Source organism: Mus caroli, unplaced genomic scaffold (genome assembly GCF_978045245.1).
Source record: "Mus caroli unplaced genomic scaffold, Mus_caroli_1 scaffold_17, whole genome shotgun sequence".
In the NCBI taxonomy this organism is placed as follows: Eukaryota; Metazoa; Chordata; class Mammalia; order Rodentia; family Muridae; genus Mus; species Mus caroli.
The window spans coordinates 54,613,367-54,626,797 of record NW_028227272.1 but is presented as its reverse complement, the minus strand read 5'-3'; positions in this window follow the sequence as shown (position 1 = coordinate 54,626,797).

Below are 13,431 nucleotides of genomic sequence, written 5' to 3'. Positions count from 1 at the left end.
TGACAAGTTCTGAATGCCTAGATTATGATAAAAGGATTGTTCAAATCATTGAAGGAGTGAGTGTGTACCACCAGTCTGAGTGGTTAACTGGTTTGAACCATCTTACTAGAAGAACAACATCACTTATATCCTGAAAAAGCTCAAGTTTCTCTCTACAACCAAAGACACTACCATCACATTACCTGTGGTCAGGGACAGGATCTTGGTTGTTGGCCTCTTATTCAAAGGATTGAAATAAGAGCTCATACTGAGAAGAAATTTTATCCAAAAGTAAATCAATATTACAGATCAGAAAGAAAGAAATATACCAAGTAGTGACAGTCACATATATGAGAAAGTATCTGGGAACTTAGTTATTGTTTGGGACATCCTTTGATTGAGTTCAAGAAGAGGGAATAGCATGAGCAGCTATTATGATCAATAGGTTAGTTACATAATCATTTTTCTGATGTAAATGTCCCATCCCATAGTGTCTTAGTTTCTATTGATGAAATTAAATACCATGACCACAAGCAACTCAGGGAGGAAATGGTTTATTTGGCTTATGCTTCCAATGGTGGTCATCATTGAAGGAAGTCAGGACAGGAACTCAAATAGGGCAGGAACCTGGAGGCAGGAGCTGATGCAGAGGCTATGGAGGAGTGCTGCTTACTGGCTTGTTCCTCATGGCTTTCTCAACCTGATTTCTTACAGAACCCAGGACCCCCAAGCTCAGGGATGGGATCACCCACAATGGACCAGGCCCTCCCCCATCAATTACTAGTTAAGAAAATGCTCTACTGGCTTGCCTACAGCCTAATCTTATGGAGGCATTTTCTTAATTGAGGTCCCACCTCTCAGATGATTTTAGCTTGTGTCAAGTTTATGTAAAACTATCCAGCACATGCAATGCATCTGATTTCCATCACATGGATGCCCAAGAATGCATAGGCATATGACCTGATCATAAATAAGGGATTCTCCCTAAAGCTTTACTTGAGGACACAATTTTGGCCTGCCATGAACACACACAAAATCAGTTCAGCCTATGTCTGGCTTTCTATACTTTGTACCTAGATACATAGGAATTACGTTTGAAGAGAAACAAAGATTGATTGGTTTTTAGCAGAACAGAAATTTACCTTTTTGTTCATAGAAGGGTATATATGTGTAGCAGGTGAAGGTCCAAGGTGGATAGATGCATTTTCCATGAGCGTATACAGTGTATAGTACATGCACATAAAAGAGCTAGGCTGGTTATCAAGTGCATTATTAGAAGGGAGGGTATACATAGCTCAAACCAAATAGAATCTTGTGTAGCTAAATTCTCCCATATGTGTTGGTCTGTGTGTCTACCTCACTGCTGGGATGCCAGAACCCCACCAACATGTGGCTCAGGGAAAGCAGAATTCACTCCAGACGGGATCCCAGCCAGTGTTCAAATGGACAAGAAACAGTGAGATCTAGGACTGATGCTATGGTTCTCAATCTCCTATGTGCCCAGCTTCCACTGGGGACCTTGAGGAGTTGGGGAAGGGCATCCAGAGGCTTGAGCTTCCCCTACATGCCAGGCAGGAAAGGGATGGCTGAGCCCAGGATGTAGATGAATTCGGTTTGCTTCTGGGTGAGTGCCTAAAAGTTCAGAGGGACTAGAAGAGAGGCCTTCTACAGGAGATCTAGGTGTGGCTCTTTACTATGAAGGCCTCCCTTGCAGTAATTCTTGATGAAGGAGAGGGTCCTTGCTTGTCCAAATGGTTTTGTTCATGGCAGATGTGAATGCATAGATCTTACTCAGGGTGAACCAGGGATGAAATACCTTTTACAGGGAGGGATGCCCAAGAAGGGAAGGTCATTGTGTAAGCACTTGAGGACCTATCTAGATACCTCACTAGCAAGGAGAACTCTAGATTTTTATGTTATGTGACCAGTTGTGGTGGTCCTCTCAATGTGGTGTCATGGTTACAAGTTCTAGGACAAGTAGAGCCTGGTTGGAAAGTTCAATGCCTATTATTCTCAATGATGAGATAAGCCAGGGTTTGAACCTGCTTCAGCCTTACCAGTTCTTTTGTCTGGTGGCATGGTCCTCTTGCCCCACACATATGATTGCTGTCTCAACTTCTCTTTGATGAACTTTCCCCTAACTTATTAGGGGTACTGAAAGCAGAAGGTTGGTCTTCTTTGAACTGCTTCATGATGAGTTGAGGGAAGAATGAACCTTCCAAAATAGTGTGTGTGTGTGTGTGTGTGTGTGTGTGTGTGTGTGTGTGTGTGTGTGTCTGTCTGTCTGTCTGTCTGTCTGTCGATTTGTCTACCCTAAGCTAAGAAAAGGAAGGAAACTGAGATCAGGGTCTGACAAGATTAAACCATGTATCCAAGGATGAATAAAAGAAATGATGTGATAACAAAAGAAAGGGATCAGAGAGATGGGTCAGTGGTTAAGAGCACTGGCTGTTCTTGCAGAGATCTGGGTTCAATTCCCAGCTCCCACATGACAGCTCACAACCATCCATAACTCCAGTTCCAAGGAATCTAATACCTTTGTCCATCTTCCATAAGCACAAGGCAAGTATACACTGCATATATGTATGTACATGCAGGAAAATCACTCATATACACAAAATAAAATTTAAAAATCTAAATATACAAATAAAAATTAATTTATATTACGTATATTTTTAAATAACTGAGGAAAAGTTAAGGGATGCGAGCTCTCACTATAGTGGAGAAATATTTCCTCTGATGTGAAATAGGAGTAAGATACTGCATACTATTAAGTGAGACAATGGCATAAAAATAAGTATTTAAAAAAATACATTGACGATTTTTGAAAACAACACTGGAGAAGGGAAGAAACAAGTAATAAAGACAATTTTAAAAAGAGAACATAGTTCATCCAAAAAGGAAATGATGGAAAAATGCTGAGCAGTCTTGAAGGGGTCTCAGATATGAAGAGGGAAGAGAGGAGTCAGGGGTTAACTTCATGGCCATTGAACTTTCCCAGGGACCAGGAATGAAGGCCAGGAATGAAGGCTGTATTAATCAGGGTTCTCTGGAGTAACAAAACTTATACAATGACTCTCTCTCTCTCTCTCTCTCTCTCTCTCTCTCGATACATACATACATATACACACATATGTACGTCTGAATATATATACATATATATGTATATATATATATATATATATATATATATCCTGTGTGTGTATGAACTTTTATATGAATATGTATATGGAATTTATTGGAATGACCTAAACGCTGCAGTACAGCTAATCCAACAATGGCTAGCTGTGGATAGAAAGTTAAAGAATCTACTATTTGCTCAGTCCACAAGGCTGGATATCTCAACTGTTCTTCAGTATCTGCTAGCATCTCAAAGGAGTAGACTGTAATGCCAGTGAAGGAATGGATGTGCTAACAAGGAAAGGGTAAGCACAAAAAGAACAAAAGCTTCCATCTTATGCCCTTATATAGACTTACAGTAGAAAGTATGGCCCAGATTAAACGTATATCTTCCAACTTCAAAATCTGGATGAAAGGCGTGTGGCTTCCGTCCTCTGAATCTTCCCACCTCAAAACGTCCTGATTTAGGAGAGGTTTCAGCCATGCCAAACCAAGCAAAAACAATCTCCCAAGGGTTAGCTCACTTTCTTTATATACAAATCAGGATCCCATTTCAGGGACTGGTGCTGAGATGAGGAGTTAGACAGACTCCCCTGTAGGCATAGGTAATAAAGGCAGCGAGCTTCCATAATGGCCAGCTTCTTCACTCCCCTCACTTAAGTCAAAGCCCAGCAACTTAAAACAAAAGCTGGGGGTCTTTTTTACCTCCTGCCAGCAGCCCCCCTGCTGATGGACTGCCTCCTTAAGTTTAAGGCCAGATCAGGACAGGTTACACCACAGTTGTGGGCCAATCAAATCTTATCTTTCTTCAAACTGGCCAACCCTAAATTATGGAAGGGAAATCCTTCCGAGATTTAAAAAAGAAAAAAGAAAAGAAAAAAGCCCAGCCCCTTAAGAACAAACAGCCTGGACTTTTTGGCCTCCTGAACATCCCCCTTCTGCTTTCCAGAGGGTCTTTTTGTTTTCTCTTCATGTCTGCTTCATGCCTGTGCTTCCTCGCCCTCAATACTCAACTGTGGATGCTGTGGATGACGTGTCCTTTCTCCACTGCTACCTGTTACATTCTAGGTTTTCCTGGCATTTAATTCTATTGATTGATTGATTGATTGATTTAATAAGCTGTTGGTTCATTTTTTATTAGATATTTTTCTTCATTTACATTTCAAATGCTATCCCAAAAGTCCCCTATGTCTTCCCCCCTGCCCTGTTCCCCAACCCACCCACTCCTGCTTCCTGGCCCTGGCATTTCCCTGTACTGGGCATATGATCTTTGCAAGACCAAGGGCCTCTCTTCCCATTGATGACCGACTAGGCCATCCTCTGCTACATATGCAACTAGAGACACAGTTCTGGGGGGTACTGGTTAGTTCATATTGTTGATCCTCCTATAGGATTGCCGACCCCTTTAGCTCCTTGGGTATTTTCTCTAACTCCTTCTTTAGGGGCCTTGTGTTCCATCCAATAGATGACTGTGAGCATCCACTTCTATATTTGCCAGGCACTGGCATAGCCTCACAAGAGATAGCTATATCAGAGTCCTGTCAGCAAAATCTTGCTGGCATATGCAATAGTGTCTGCGTTTGGTGGTTGTTCTTTAACTGGCAGAAAAAAACAAACCTGGTCAAGACTCCTAGAATGTACAGGGCCACCCACAGTGGAATAGAATTGCCATCTCAATCTAATTAAGATAATGTCTCACAGGCATAACCAGAGAAATAACCATTTTCCAGATTATTCCAGATCTCATTAAGTTCACAAGTGCGATTAACTGTCAAAATTTCACCCCTTAGTTTCCCCTTGAAAGACTTTCCCATCTGACTTACGAGGTGTGCTGAATGTAAGTCAGTCTTTTTAGAACTTAACACATGAACACATCACGTTAAACAGCAACCTTCCATCTTTTGTCCCCGAAGTCTCCAGTGAATTTCATAATGCAGAGTAAAACCCAACTTTTCAATATCCATAGCTGTTAACAATTGTAACAGTTTTAAAGTCCAAAGTTAAAAGAAATAAGATGAATATAAGCTCAGTTCACAGATCATCTGAGACTCAAGGCAGCCTGTTAACTTTTATAAAATGAAAATTAAATAAACAACAATAAAAAAAAATTAGTTACGGGGCTGGAGAGATGGCTTAGTGGTTGTACTGGCTAGTTTTGTGTCAACTTGACACAGCTGGAGTTATCACAGAGAAAGGAGCTTCAGTTGGGGAAGTGACTCCATGAGATCCATAAGGCATTTTCTCAATTAGTGATCAAGGGGGAAAGGCCCCTTGTGGGTGGGACCATCTCTGGGCTGGTAGTCTAGGTTCTATAAGAGAGCAGGGTGAGCAAGCCAGGGGAAGCAAGCCAGTAAAGAACATCCCTCCATGGCCTCTGCATCAGCTCCTGCTCCCTGACCTGCTTGAGTTCCAGTCCTGACTTCTTTCAGTGATGAACAGCAATGTGGAAATGTAAGCTGAATAAACCCTTTCCTCCCCAACTGCTTCTTGGTCATGATGTTTGTGCAGGAATAGAAACCCTGACTAAGACAGTGGTTAAGAGTGCTGGCTGCTCTTCCACAGGTACTGAGTTCAATTCCAGCAACCACATGGTGACTCACAACCATCTGTAATGGGATCCGATGCCCTCTTCTGGTTTGTCTGAAGACAGCTATAGTGTACTCATACATACATAAAATAAATAAATAAATAAATAAATAAATAAATAAATAAATCTTTTTTAAAAAAACCCACCTAGTGACATAGTTCCAGATTATCATAGCAGAGAATAAACATTCTCATTCGAAATCAGAAGAATTGGGATATAACAAAATCAAGATCCATGAGGACAAATGGCTGCAGTTCCATGTCCAGCATCTGGGACTCAGGATGAAACGACAGTGCTCCAAAAGGCTCAGGTGGCTCTTCGCTCCCAGCTCTGCCATGTAGTCAGTCACACAGCCTCTCTCTTTGGCAGTTTCACTCCATGTCTGATCTTCTTATTAGTGGATGTCTCACAGACCTCTCAGCTCCCATATCCTCAAGTCTTCATTGCAATTTAGGCTTACTTTTACAGCTTCATCCAATGGCCTGTTGGGGCCTCTTTGCTGAGACTCTGACCCTGCCACACATCACCTGGATTTACCTGCCCTCTGATACCATGGTGGAGAGCTCCACACTCCCAAACTCTTGTACCTTGCATACTTACAAAGTCAATATCACATGTAGTCTCGCTCTTTGGACCCCATCTGTATACTGTGGTACCATTTCCAGTGGGAAGCATTTCCATAGGCGGTTGTCTTAGACGATCAAGGCAAATCTTTCAATTAGGTTTGGATCTTCACAAAATGGAGTCTCCTATGGGTGTCTTCAGGACACTCTTTCTATTGCCCCGGTATAGTGAGAAGATTTCTCTTCAGGGGCGTTCTTTTCAACAATTTACAGCTGTGCTCTCAGTGTCCACCTGAATGTTTGCCTGCCTTGCAATTTCCACTAGTCTATTTCCGCCATCTGCATTTCTTTCAGCATTCTTGTCTTTCAGGATCTCATCAAAATAGTCCCTTAAAGTGTACTTACACCCAAAGGCTTTTCTAACTCAATGTTACAAAGTCTTTCACATTCCTCCTGCAAACTGTTTCCAAAGGCTTAAGAATCAAAATGATCAGGTTTATCATAGCAATGACTGTAGGGGTGGTGTGGACACTAAGGTCCTGTTCCCCAATTGGTTCTTAATCTGTCAATAAAGAATTCATGGGCCAATTGCTGGGTGGTAGGAATAGGCAGGACTTCCGGGTCCCTGCAGGAAAAAGAACAAGGGAGCAAGAAAGGTTCGCCATGCTTTGCAGAGAGAAGAACTAAACAGCTATGTTAGGTCTCAGGAAGTGCAGGTGGCCTATGGCTGCTCCTACAGGTGGATGGTCAGGAATGTTTAGCAGGGACTAGATATATCTCAGCAAATAAAGTTTAAGGCAAGTTGAAAAGGAACAACTGTATGTGTGTCTTTTAGCCATAGATTCAAGTGAAGGTGGATGGAGTCTGGTAGCTGACTTGTTCCCAGAGCTTAGGCAGGGTAACAAAGTTACTCCCAATAAATGACCCCACTTCTTGATACTATTTTTTCTTAGTTACATTTCTATTACTGTAAGAAAATATCCTAGCAAAAGCCATCAAAGGAAAGATAGGCCAATTCTGGCTCACATTTTGAAGCACAACTTTAATCATTGTGGGAAAATCAAGGTAGCAGGGGCGTCAAGGCTGCTGGTGATGTTGTTCCAGTTATGAAGTGAGGACTAGCAAAAGCCTCGCTCACTTCATTTCTTTCTTTCTTTCTTTTTTAATGCAGGATCTCATCCTAGAAATTGTACCACCTGCTGTGGGAAAACTTTCCCATATCATTCAACCCAATCCCTGGGGGTTTGGGATATAGCTGGGATATAGTTTGTGATGCACAATTTTAATCTCAGTACTCAGGAGGCAGAGATGAATAGATCTCTGTGAGCTCAAAGCCAGCCTAGACTACATAGCGAGTTTCATAAAAGTAAGAGCTATGTAAAGAGACGCTGTCTCAAAACAAACAAACAAACAAACCTCATTTAACCTAATCAAGATAACCCCCCACAAGCATGCCCAGAGGCCTATCTCCCAAATGATTCTAGGACTCATCATGTTGGCAACCCAGATTAATAGTCACAGAGGCCTTAAATAATAAAGAAATGTTTTCTCAGTCCTGGAAAAGAAGCAAAGCATCATTTGGGTTAGTTTCTCTCAAGGCTTTTCTTTTGGCTTGCAGGTGGCCATCTTTTCCCTGTGACCATCTTGTAAGGGCACTAGTCATCCTGAGTAATGGTTTACCTCTGGGATTTCATTTTAATCTAATATCTAGCTTTAAAGGCTCGATTTTCAAAAGCAACCACATTCCAAAGTATTAGGAGACAGGGCTTTAACAGTTATTGTGAGTGACATCGTTTAGATCAATTGTTTCAACCTAAGGGTTGTGACCCCTTTGGTGGTATGCGTATCCTGCATACAAGATATTTACATTGGGATTCATACGTGTAGCAAAATATGTTACAAAGTAGCACAGCATGAGGAACAGCATAAAGGGTTGAAGTGTTGGGAAGATTAAGAACTGCTGGTCTAGAGCATAGTAACATTATGTGCTGCCTCTACTTCACAGGTGCCTTTGGTGGGAAGATGAAAGGTAGAATCATGAGGCTGGTAGGAGACCTACTGGCTTCTTTTGACAAAGAGTAGAGAAAAGGCTGACTTGAAATTCTTAGCACCATTCAGAAGTGTAAATGATAAAAATGCTTTAAACTTTAATTCTTCCATCAAAGATCCAGCAACCGTAAGCAGTATTACAATCAGCGGGGAATTACAGCGAATTCAAATACACAAAGGCAGTAAAATCAAACCATTCATATTCACAACATTTGGAAGTCTTTTCTCAAAGGGACTATGACTCTTAAAATGCAAATATTCATGCTCATTCCACATCATGAATGATTACGATGCCCTAACACCTCTTCTAGCAGAATTGGAAGGAATTCATGTTATTCTCTTCTATTGTCAAAATTAATTCATATGTCAAAGTACATTTTTTCTCCTACAAGTTTTATTATCTCAAAAGGCTATTAATGCATCATCATCATTATTTTTAGAAAAAAGTATTGTTATTTCCTAGAGTAAGTGTAATGAAATTTAAATTAAAATGGCCACATTGCCCCATTTTACCAAGCAATTCAGCAGCTTCTCTAGTACTAGAAAAGAAGTATATCTTGTCAAAATTTTGCTTTGAGACATATAGAACTTTTCCAGAGATTCTTCTTTCCTTTGGTATCTTATTTGAAGAACAGATTTCTTTGAGATTTGCTCAAAGAAAATTTTATTAGAATCAAAAGTGCTTCTGACTAAAGTTTACAGGTCCCATACGGAGGTATGTTTCATGTGTCTTCTTAAAATCGAGACTAAATTTGATTCTGTATTGGGCACAACCAGATTGCTTCTCAGCTGTCGAGTGAGCCACTGACAGCAGTTTTCAGGTCTGCTCTTCATTCCTGGGGTGAGAGAAACCATCGTGAAAGCCAATGGAGCTCCTGTAAGTCTCTGCCTTACAGGATGCTGCCAATCACATGCCCTTCTTTCCCCAAGACGATGATGGATGATGTTATTGTCCTCTCCCCCAATAAGAGACTAAGAAGAAAACATTGGAGGGGTCTGGGGTCAGTGGGACAGAGAGCAAATCTCAAATCTGAGCTCCTCTGTTTCCCAGGACTTGGGAATAACCCCCTTTCTAAGCTTCAGATTTTCTATGATTAATTGGTGGGGTGTGCTAGAGACAATGAGCTATCACTAGCTGAACATCAGCTGCAAAGAAGAAACTGCTTCAGTGGTCTTTATGCATTAGCTGAGCCAATCAGGGGTGCTCCTGGAGAAACTCAGCTTGAAGTTCTGGTTTGTCAAAACCAAGGCTTGGGGGCTGGAGAGATGGCTCAGCAGTTAAGAGCACTGAGTGCTCTTCGAGAGGTCCTGAGTTCAATTCCCAGCAACCACCTGGTGACTCACGACCATCTATTATGGGATCTGGTGCACTCACTCTTCTAGTGTGTGTCTGAAGACAGCTACAGTGTACTCATATAAATAAAAATAAATAAATAAATAAATAAATAAATAAATAATATTTTTTAGAAAACCAAGGCTTTATTGTGGCTCTGGCTCTGTTTGCTAAAAGTATATCCAGCCCTGGATCATAGTTCCATGCCTAGTCAGTTTCTCTCCAGCTTACAGTTCTTATAGGGTTCAAACCACCACAAGGATGAACCACTTCCTCACAATCAGCTTGGAACCCCATCTCCCATTTGTAACAAATACTGAAGGTATCAGGGCTTCGTTGAGGGAAAGCTACTTTTTCCTAGTTAAAAGAATGAAATCTGAGCCCCTACTTTATTTCTTGTCCTTGGTGTAGACATAATATCCAAATCTGTCCCTCAGATTTGATCTTTATGGCTCTTGTCACTCCCTTAAAAAGTTAATCCAACTGACCCTGTCAATCAATTGGCCAGAACACCCTTTCTCAAGAAAGTTGATCCATCTGAAGACATCGTAAGCATATGGATGAAGGCATACATTTTTTTGCAACCTACTTTTAATAAGAGTTCAACCTGTCCTCTAGCACACCATCCAGCAGAGGTAGTGGAAGAGAAAAGTTATTAAGATACGGGGGAAGTGGACCTGTTCAGCAATAGTTGTTTGGGGGTGATCTTTGATAGCAGTTCAGTCCCATAGAAAACACCAAATATGACTTAGCAGCTGTAAACCAGTCCTCTAGGCAGGCAGAAACCAGGCAAGAACCAGAAGCTATAGTCTAGACCTTTCAGCAAGCAGACACCAGACAGCTGTAGTTCAGTCTTAAAGAGACTGCCAGGCTTGCCAACCAGCCTGAGGCCAGGCTGCAGAAGTAGCAAGCTGCTGCAGGAACTTTGAGAACAATTCATGGTGAGTTTCTCTCAATGGCAGTGTTGTCAGGAGTTGATCTCAACAACACTGCTATGTAAGGCAATCCATTACATGTGTGTCATTCGTGAAGAGCAGGGAAGCAGAGCAAACCAAACCAAGGCTCAGTGCTCATCTCCCACTGTCTGTGGAGTCATATTTAAACTTCTTCATCAAGTGTCCTTTTGTTTGTTTGCTATATCCAAACATCCTTTCACCTATGTCTGCTTCAGGAACACAGTCTTTCACGTGCTTGCTTTAGCAAGATATCCTTTCACCTGTGTGCCCCAGCAAAACATCGTTTGATATAACTAACTTTCCAAAGAACTAGAAGTTTCCACTTCATGTGGAAGGAACAGTTTTTCTCCTAATTGGACAATGTGTTTAACATCTCCCTTGGGGCAGCTGCTTCTGAGCTTCAGTCATAATCCTCACTTTTCTGAGTCTTAACTCAAAAAACATAACTTCTTCTTTTCTCCCTTTTTGTATCATTTTTGGGCACAATCCAAAAATCCTAAGCATGCTTGCTTTGACACTCTGAGCTTTCTGTTTGGTCTGAAGGCCATTCCTCTTTTCCAGGGCTGCTTGACCAATTCAGAAGTTGGTACCTTTGCCCTTCCAAGATTTACAGATTGCATGTTCTGTTGGGTTTTTCTCAAACTCTAATGAAACAGTCCTTGATATTCTCTCTCTCTCTCTCTCTCTCTCTCTCTCTCTCTCTCTCTCTGTGTGTGTGTGTGTGTGTGTATGTGTGTATCTAACCAAACTAAGAAATCACAAAATGCAACTTACACTCCCCCAGTAACATGGCCACTCTTCTCTATGTGCTTCTGGCATTCTTAAGGTCTTTCTGTCATAAAAATAGAATATATCCCATTTTTTTCTCCTCCTCCTCCTCCTCCTCCTCCTCCTCCTCCTCCTCCTCCTTCTTCTTCTTCTTCACTCAGTTACACAGAAGAAGCTTCTAATTTGCCTGAAGTCTTCAAGCATTTGTATGTGAACAGAGATTCTATTCACCAATGATGTTCACAGCAGAGAGAAAGAGAGCAAGATTTAATGTAAAGCCCTGCTTACAACTCCTGTGATCCTGCTTGGCCAAACACCTCCCCCTGGCGGCCAGAAAAATAATAGCTGTTCAGTAAACAGGCTTTAGGCAAAGTTTGTTTGTTTGTTTGTTTGTTTTTGATTTGGTTTGTTTGGTTAGTTGGTTTTTGCTCCTATGCTCCATCTCTTAAATTTTATGTTTTTTTGAGTTATCTTTATTTTATAGGTCTTGTGAATGTTGACTGCCAACGAAGACCTAAGACAAATAGTGGGACAAAATACCTCCATGTTCTTTACATGGGGTTCGCTCTGCAGGCTTCTGTGGCTTTGCAGCAGCATAACACCTGAGATCCAAGTGAACATCCCAGGGGAACAAGATTAAAATGCTTAGAATTTCAGAGCTCTAAGCCTCAAAACTCACACACCAGCTCCATTGTGTTCTATTGGTTGAGTGATAATGTTCTATCCTCGTGCAAGGAAGAGGAGCATAGACATCACTAGTTGATGGAAAGCATTTCAAGTAAGTCATGCTGCATGGTAAAGAGAGTGCATGGATGGGTGCCTCTGCTTCAGTTAGAGACTCTGTTCTGACCATTTGTGTGGAAAGTGAGGAGAAAGATGGCAGATGTTCTCCTCTGGCCTCCACATGTCCAAATATGGGTGCACACCTGCACATTCGTGTGCATATACCACAGACTCATATACTGCCTACAACACACACACACACACACACACACACACACACACACACACACACACACCACAGATTTATATCCTTTGTATTGAACATGAGATAAAGCTAGATCAAAGGTGATGGTACACAATCCCAGGGCTAGTATTGGGAGTGGGTCTTCACTACTTCCAAGTGTGAAGGGCCTGAGGCTGTAAATATCCACCAGTGCTCAAAAAAGTAGATACTGAGCAGGAAACATGGTTTTCAGAAGTGGAAGAGGCCCAGCAATGGGGTGAAGCAAGCAGGCATATGGAGGCATGTCTTACTTTGGATTTAATTGCTTTGAAGAGATGTCATAACCATAGCAACTCTTATAAAGGAAGGCATTTAATTGGGGCTGGCTTACAGGTTCAGAGGTTTAGTTCGTTATTGTCATGATGGGAAGCATGGTGGTATACAGGCAAACATGGTGCTGGAGCAGTAACTGAGAGTTATATATCTGGATCGACAGGCAGCGGGAAGAGAGTGACACTGGGCCTGGCTTGAGCATTTGAAACCTCAAAGCCAATGCCCAGTGACATATTTTCTCCAAGGCCACACATACTCTGACCTGAACACTCCTAATAGAACCATTCCCTATGAGTCTATTTGTGCTACTTCCAATAAAACCCTGTGACATAACACTTAAGATGTTTCTCCCTCTGTTTCATGCCAGTGCTGAGCACAGTGTGTCATGACTTAGCTTCATTTTAGTCATACCATTGTATTAAACTGGTAAGAACAAATACTGCGCTTGATATTAGCCAAAAGGACGAGAAAAGACATGGGAATCATCTCTCTCTTGCCTCTCCTACCAGTGCATCTAATTCACTACCCCCCAAATTAAGGCTAGAACTTAGAGGATAGCTGTGTCTCTCTTTTAGGGCATTGTCTTAGTTAGGACTCTACTGCTGTGAACAGACACCATAACCAAGACAAACTCTTATAAGGACAATATTTAGTTGAGGCTGCCTTACAAGTTCAGAGGTTCAGTCCATTCCTATCAAGGCAGTAACATGGTAGCACCCAGGCAGTCCACATTAGATTCACCCTCACAGTCACATGCACCTTGTAAAGGAGTTCTAAGTAGCCACACCTTAAGCTTT